Source organism: Sphaeramia orbicularis, chromosome 17 (assembly GCF_902148855.1).
Source record: "Sphaeramia orbicularis chromosome 17, fSphaOr1.1, whole genome shotgun sequence".
Classification (NCBI taxonomy): Eukaryota; Metazoa; Chordata; class Actinopteri; order Kurtiformes; family Apogonidae; genus Sphaeramia; species Sphaeramia orbicularis.
This window is the reverse complement of record NC_043973.1, coordinates 27,879,159-27,887,578: the sequence shown is the minus strand read 5'-3', so window position 1 is coordinate 27,887,578 and position 8,420 is coordinate 27,879,159.

The window sequence follows — 8,420 nt, the reverse complement described above, 5'->3', positions numbered from 1 at the left end:
TCTATTTTGCAGTGTGAATGAATGGTAGTATGGGCTCACCAAAACAACACACTACGCTGTCTATAGCTTGCCAGATCATTAGGTCATGCAGTGCTATGTTGGTAATGTCTGCCTCCCGATCCCAGGCATATATTTATGACCTGTTGGCTGTAAGAGTCCTGCTGACTCGCGCTTATGAGGTCAAAGCCATCAAAGTGACCTCACCATGAGAGACAACACAACATCTGTCCTCATCTTTCACACCTTCAGTGGCTGGGTTTCCTTAGACCTCCCTGCCTCTCCCTACACTCACTTCCCTCTAATTAGAAACAGTTTGATTTAGTACTCAGTAGATAAAAAAACAGGAGTCTAGCCTATTAAGACTTAACAGGGAAAATTTTACGGCAGCATGTTTTACAGTTCAGTGTAAAATAACACTCTGCATTTAGAAACAGAATCAGAAATGACTTAATTCTACATCCACCAGGGTTATTACAGTAAAACTGAAACCCACAGAGAAAAATAATTTAGTTAACTGAATTAACAAAAAAAACCCAAAACTCTATTTAAGAACAGAAAAGTAAATTAAATTACAAAAAATAAATTACAAACTAATTTACTTCTTTATCTGGACTATAAAGCAGCTTTTTTTTTCAGATAACTTAAAAATATGCTATTTCATAAAAATGCTTTGCACAGATTAATAAACAAGGGTAAATAATAATAAATGCCATCCTACTTATTTGCAATATATAGCAGCTTCTTAAAAGCACTTAAAAATATGGTATTTAATAAAAATTTATCTGATGAAAAATGGTTTTGAAAATAATATTTATGCTATTTTTCTATGGATCAAAGATTTTCATACAATACCCGAAAAACTGAAAGTAACCCTGAGGTTAAGTATAAAATTACTCATACTGCAATTACTGATTTTTTTCAAAATAAAAATCATGGACCAATGAAATGAAATCAAAAACCTTAAATACTAAATGAAAGTCAAAGTAACTAACTAAAACATGCTGTTTACTTTATTATTTAAATGTTAATGTCCATTCTGCTGACATTTCGCCGCCAAAAGCTTGAGTGGAATGTTGGACTCGTCTGTGCTTATTTTACATTTAGTAGCACAACTACTGTAATAACAGTAGTCATCACTGTCTGCATATTTGTAAAGAGTGAAATGACATCTCAAGAGAAAGGCATGTGATTTAAGCGTCAATCAGTTGTATATTAATAATATTAGCAACAATAATGATACAATATCCCACAGGTATTATCCTTTAATTCAAATGGGTAATAATAGGATTTCAGTGCGGGTTTAGGGCAGGAGACCACACATGGGGTAAGCTTGTATTGTACATGCTTAATCTGATTAAAACTCGAAATGTGATTATGAAAAAGAGTGACACAGACTTCACAGGAATGTTGACATCCACTGGGTTTGTTCTTACAGTCCCCACTGATAGGGCAGGGCTATTAATGTTACTATAATTCTCCTCGCTGCAGCTTTAAGAGACATATTTCTGAGGATTTACACCCCAATATGGGCTGACAGAGAGGTAGTGGAACTGCTGGTATGGATTTGCACATCTGGTACTGGATCATTTGGGTTCAGTAAAGTGAAATCGGACTTTCGCTTTAAGGCTAGGGAGTCCACCTATATGATACATCTGTGTCTGATGAGGGCGCACTATTGTTATTGCTGATTTTTGGGGATGATTCATACTTGGTTGTTGTTTCACTAATTAACGTGACAAGGGCCTGTCCTGGCAACTTTGTCAAAGGGTAGACACAGCTATTACCTCACTTGAATAAGTAAAGTCACGCAGCCTCTTGTCAGACGCTCTCTGATCTTCGGGGATTTTAAATTAGATAAGAAATTCAGCTTTTTTCCAGGTGGTTGAACCAAACCGCTCAACGGTGACAGTTATGACCGTATCACCGTGATTAATTAGAAACAGCCACCACCAGAGCTGCTCCCCATATTTTCCATGCATTTTTCTGTGAAGCTTGAGTCTGTGATATTGGCCACCCCTTGACTTTTAAAGGAGACACCCATCAGCATCGACTAGACAGGCAATGAACCGAGCCTCTCATTCCTTTCCGTCTTATCTGTTCATTGTACTTATCTATGCACTGAGCTCTTTCTTGTGGCCCTTTTGTTTTATTTCGACCATTGCACTCTTGGCCTTTGCAGAATACCTCGGGAGAAAATGCATGCCTCTTTCCTCTCTCTCCATGTCTTGGAGCTGCACTATAATAAATTGTCTTAGCACAGTGGTAATAACAGAAACATCTGAGGGCCACATGGGATGCAACAGACCCCTTTTTTCTTTTTAGACAAAGAAATTAGAATTCATTTCTGCCACAGGATAGCACAATATATTTTAGGGGGAAAAGCAGCCTGTTTCACTGTGGTGCAACTGTGTTTTTTTCCCCATTCTTCCAGGAATGAAACCTTTATCTGGAGAAGGCAACATGAAAAGTATAACACCTGGTATGTATCAGTAAATTGAAGGGAGGAAAGGGAAAGCCATATGTCCACCTTCAGTCTTCAAAGCAGCTAGAATGTGTATCTAAGTGCATTTGAAGATTGAAACAATCCAAAAAGGAAATTTATCACTGAGCTGAAATTTCTGGGCTCTTAAGGATTTAGTTTCATAAACATTGCATGCTGGATGCTTTTTCAGTTATGCCATTTGAGCTCAGGCATATGCAATGTCAGGATATTTTCTGTGTATTTGCCAGGGTCCATCATGTCGGTCTGAAATAGTTTTGAAAATGCAATATAGATATTTTCTGTCTTTGCACACTTTTAAAGACACCAAAGCACCCTCCAACCTCGTAGATTATAAAATGATCTTACTCACAAGACATCATACTGTTACTTTGTCAGGAGTCCTTTGTGTCCTTCTTTTTTTTTTTTTTTTTTACATTATCCCATAATGTCAACATGCATGATACTCAATAGAAGTCACCTAAATTTCTTAGATCTAGAAAAATTCATGCTAGGGGCCAAGGGACACTGTTTAGTAGGGATGGGAATCGAGAACCGGTTCTTTTTGAGAACCGGATCCCAGTAGCTCGATCCCTTGGAATCATTTGCGTGCCTGCTTACTGATTCTGCTTATCAATTCCGCCTTCATTGTGCATGCGCAATAACGTCACGCGTACACTGCATTGTTTTGGTCAGAACGTAGCCAACATGGCGTTGAGGCAGAAACAGTCTAAAAAGACGACACCAGGTCCACTCATAACGCTGTCAAAGCTTCCATTTCTTCAAAAGGGTGGAATCCCTCCAATATGTTTAAACATTTGTCCACACAGCATGTGATTCATTTGATACAGCACTTGTGAATCTAGCAGCAGAGTGAACACCAGTCCGTCATCCAGGCCCAGTTCCGGCAACAAACATCGAACCCCCTCAAATACAAGTTTCTTGAAGGTAGGGGAAAGGAAATGAGGTGCACAACAATGGGAGACGGGCAGAGTCGAACAGTTCCACGTAGTGGAAATGCAGCAATAGAGGAATTAGTAAAGCATCTTTAGTTTCACTTTCACTGCACCCCCCCACCCCACCCCACCCCCCCCAAACCGGGCCCGGCGTCATCTGTTCTTATTATTTGTACATACAGTATATGTTATATTTTCTCTACAGAGATGGAAATATAAAAGAAAGTTAATGCAAACACACCCATCTGTACTCTTTAATTCCCTCACCCAATGAGAATTGATAAGAGAATCGATAAGGAATTGGATCGATAAGCAAAATCGATAATGGAATCGGAATCGTTAAATTCTTATCAATTCCCATCCCTACTGCTTAGTGCACAAAAACCTCAATGGGAGGCAGTTGACGTGATAATGGAAGTACACCAGAGTTTGTACATTTACACACAAGTTCCAGGGTTTGTGTCTTGTTTTGTGTTTCTGCATTTGCTCTCTTTGTCTTTCTAATCATAGCTCTATTCCCTGACACTTTTTCTGACACTAACCAAATTAAATTCATGCCTAAACCTACCCAAGCCATAACCATATTATCTAAAATGGACAAAACTGTCAAATATTCTAATGAATGAATGAATGAATGAATGAATGAGTTTTTATTATTGTGTCTTGCAAAAAAGTATGCCCAGCCCTTACATGGGCTTATAAGACACCAAAAATATAAACCAAAGACCAAATACCAATAACCAAAGACAATAGGCACAATAGATATAAACAAGACAATGTACTAACCTATTTAAACAAATGAATCTGCCCCTTTTTCTAGGCTTTACAAACAATTAATGCTAATTTATATACATTTGAACTAAACAACCATTTCATCTTGTCATCATCAGTGCTCCAGAACATACAAGGGTTTCAAATAAACATCTCATTAAACAAAGAGGCTCTCAGTTCATCATATAGAGCACAACACAAAAGAAAATCTGTTCTAAATTCAATTATATACTTTATCCAAATACAGACATATGTTGTGAAAATTACTAGTTAAATGTGCATTCCAGCTGCGGCCATCAGTTTCATAATACCTCCTTTACATCTGGGCTCCTACAATGACTGCAAAAGCATGACAGACTGAAGTCACACAATGTTACTTTGCATGGTTTACAATGAACCCTAGGTCAAGCTGAAGTAAGTGAATGGTTGAAAAACAGATCTGCGCTACTGATGGCAGTGAGTTTGCAGCCCAAGTGGACCACAGAAGAGGTTATTTACCCTGTTTTTGAAACACGTCCAATTTTGGTTGGTGGATGACAAAATTGTGTAACCACAAGGTAAAACTTATATGTAAGCTCGACTCAAACAAACCATTGTTTCTGCTGAACTTTAACTGCACTCCTTCAGATAAGACAGATACAGATACAGATACAGATACAGTTACATCTATATACATTTTATTGATCCATGGGGGTAATTCACTATTTTCATCAGCTCAAGAAAACAAAACAAAAAAAAGGTGTTAGTATTTTTTTTTTTTTAATTTTAAAAAGCAATCATCAGTCATCAGTCTACGACATTGTAGAGTCATATTATTACTTAACCTCCTTAGACCCACTGTCCACATTTGTGGACAAGAGTTTCACAACTGTATATGAAAAAAAAAAAAAAGAAAAGAAACTGCCCACCACAAAGTACATTTCATAAAGATTTTAAAAATTGCATCTGAAAAAACTGTTGCATCATGATGTTTCCAATATAGGCACTTATTTAATAAAAATACAAAAAAGCTTGTGCTTTGCTGACATTTCCTGGGTCTTAGGAGGTTAATATTGGAGTGTTAGAGTTATTTGTTACATTATGTAGATACATTATATTGATTTCAGTGCAACATCCTTACAAATGTCTTTTCCAACAGCAGTTTACTAGAGGTAACACACTGTATTATACATAAAAGAAACATGGAATAATCACAGCACAAATGGACTATCTGTTCTATATTGATGTTGTAGTGTGTAAGTATATGTATTTTTTTTAAAGACATGTAAGTAAACTCATTGGTACCAGTATTTATTACTATTGCTGTAATGAGTGTTTGTCTTGTGGACAAAATGCACAAAAAGTAGATATCTGAATAGTGTGATATTAATTGCTTTCTGATTGTCTGATTCTGATTGTGTAAGGGTGCTTTTATGAAATTGGTCCTTAAAAACAGGACAGAGGGACTAAAATTCAAACCAGATGCAGACTAATGTTATGAAGCAAGTTTGGAAGCACTTTGACTCTATTTCAAAAACAAATATTTACTGAGATAAAAGAGAAACTATTTTTCAGATAAAATACATATATTTTTTTAATATTATTTTTTATAGAAAAATCTGCATGTAACACGGTAAAAGGAGACAAAAATTATGCGCTACTATTTTTTCGAATATCTTTTTATTCTCTCACAGGTACATTTTGGGAATCAAACTAATTATGAAAGGAAGAGTGTTTCACAAAAATGACCACTGTTACAAAATCACTCGCGATTTATTTGTGTTAAATGGGCAGGTTCTGTATGTAACGTGAGTGGACACGATGGGTTACACACGAAACCTGGAATAAGACTAACATTCATGAAAAACTGGCATGTCTGAATTAGAAAAAACACTCTTTATTTATACTGGTATATACGACCATTTCAAAACATGTTTTCCAGATCAAATGCACTGACACCTAGGTAGCTTTTCCTGTCCCAATTTTGGTCCTATTTTTGGCTCCAATATTTTATTAAAAATTCATTCATTTTGGGATGGCTCAGAGCAAGAGTATTTGTTTTTTTGCATTTATCAGAGGTCATCATTAGGTGCATCCGAGGGGGAAATATGTCTAAATTTCACTTTTAAGGTCTAAAAAGCTGGTAAAGTGTCAGGTACAAAAAATTAATCCAGTTTCATAGAAGCACCCATAATCCTTTTTGGACAGTTTTGTCAACACTATTCCAGACCAAGGTTATTATTACCTCTGCCAAGGAGGTTATGTTTTTGCCAGGGTTTGTTTGTTTGTTTGTTTGTTTGTTTGTCTGTCTGTCTGTCTGTCCGTTAGTGTGCAACATAACTCAAAAAGTTATGGACGGATTTGGATGAAATTTTCAGGGTTTGTTGGAAATGGGATAAGGAAGAAATGATTAAATTTTGGTGGTGATCGGGGGTTGGGGGGCCCACGGGGGGGGCCACTGATCGTTAGTGTGCAACATAACTCAAAAAGTTATGGACAGATTTGGATGAAATTTTCAGGGTTTGTTGGAAATGGGATAAGGAAGAAATGATTAAATTTTGGTGGTGATCGGGGGTGGGGGGGCCCACAGGGGGGGCCACTGATCAGCCTTGGCGGAGGTCTGTGCTCTCCGAGTGCTTCTAGTTGTTAATGAAAACTAATGAAATGATGAAAACTAGAATTAAAAAAAACATTTTTGTTAACTGAAATAAATAAAAACTATAATTAAAAGGAAAAAAATGATAACTAACTGAAACTGTATTGTGTGCTTACAAAACTAACTAAAACGTATAAAAATTATGGATAAAATTCCCTTCATTTTCGTCTTTGTCAATGTCGGATTGATGCAAAAGCGATTTATTTCGCTCTAGCAATTTTAGCTAGTGGCACCATAGGGTACTTCACTGTCCGGCACTTCTCTTCACTTATTGTTTATAGTCAGTTTCTTGTCCCCACTCTACCTGGCAACATGGAGACTAAAGCTGGGAGAAAGCAGAGTCCTGTATGGGATTTATGTGAATACGACAGTGAAGAAGATAAAAGATACGACAAAACTAAAATTAATACTCAAACTAAACTAAACCTAAGCATTTAGAAAAAAATGAAAACTAGTAAAAACTAGCAAACCTGCTCTAAAAACTAATTAAAACTAACTGAATTAGAGGGGGAAAAAAACGTCAAAACTAAATAAAACTAAACTATAATGAAAAATCCAAAACTATTATAACCTTGTTCCAGACATGGGTGTGTCCCATTCACATGTATGGAATTCAGAGTGAGAATATGTAGCATATTCAGTGTGCACTGAGTTAATCATCATTCACACTGCTAATATTTAGATTTCCCATTCAAAAAAAATGTAGTGATGGTATGTTTTGGATAGAGGTTGGACTATAGTGTCTTGATCTGGTCTCCTCATTAGTAAAAAAAAGGTCAGATCATAAAACTTCTCTGTGGCTATATCCAGTTTCCGACTCGTCGTCCACCAACTGCGACATGATGCTGATAGGATTTTTAATGGTCTTCCTGTGTCTCATAGTCTGTGTGTATGAATCATGCCCACCACAGTAGGCTCTCCGGATAGTGAGGTGTCATTTCATAATAAATAACATGTGCACTGATGGGGGGCGGATGATAAGTGGACAGAGAGAATCATCATTTACTCTGCTGGGGAAAACAAATACATATGGTAGTTAGATAAACTTCAAACAGGGGACAGACATCCTGAGACCAGAGGGCTGCTTTGCATGTCTCTTTGGACCAGAGAGGAAAGAGAGATTTGGCTGTGTTTAGAAAGCAGAAGTTCCTCCTGATAAGATATATTCGAGATGTCTAAACAAAGATAAAGGTATTTGTTGAGTTTTACTGCTCTGAATGATGCGGTTGTGTCACATCTTTTCATAATCACTGTGGCAGTTCAAATATTTATCTAATGCTAAATTTACACTCATTTTCAGTTTTAAATATTTGGTTTTTCCCTTCTTAGAAAGTTCAAGTACGGTATCTGTTAAAAGTAGAATGATTATTTTTTATAACAACTGATAGAAAATATCAAACTGTATTTACTAAATCCATCCATCCATCTTCTTCCACTTATCCGGGTCTGGGTCACAGAGGCAGCATCCTAAGGAACAAAGCCTGGACTCCCCTAACCTCCCCGGTCACCTCTTCCTCTTCCTGCTCCTTTAGGGGGCACCCAGGCAGTCTTAGGCCAGCCAAGAGATTTAACCCGTGCA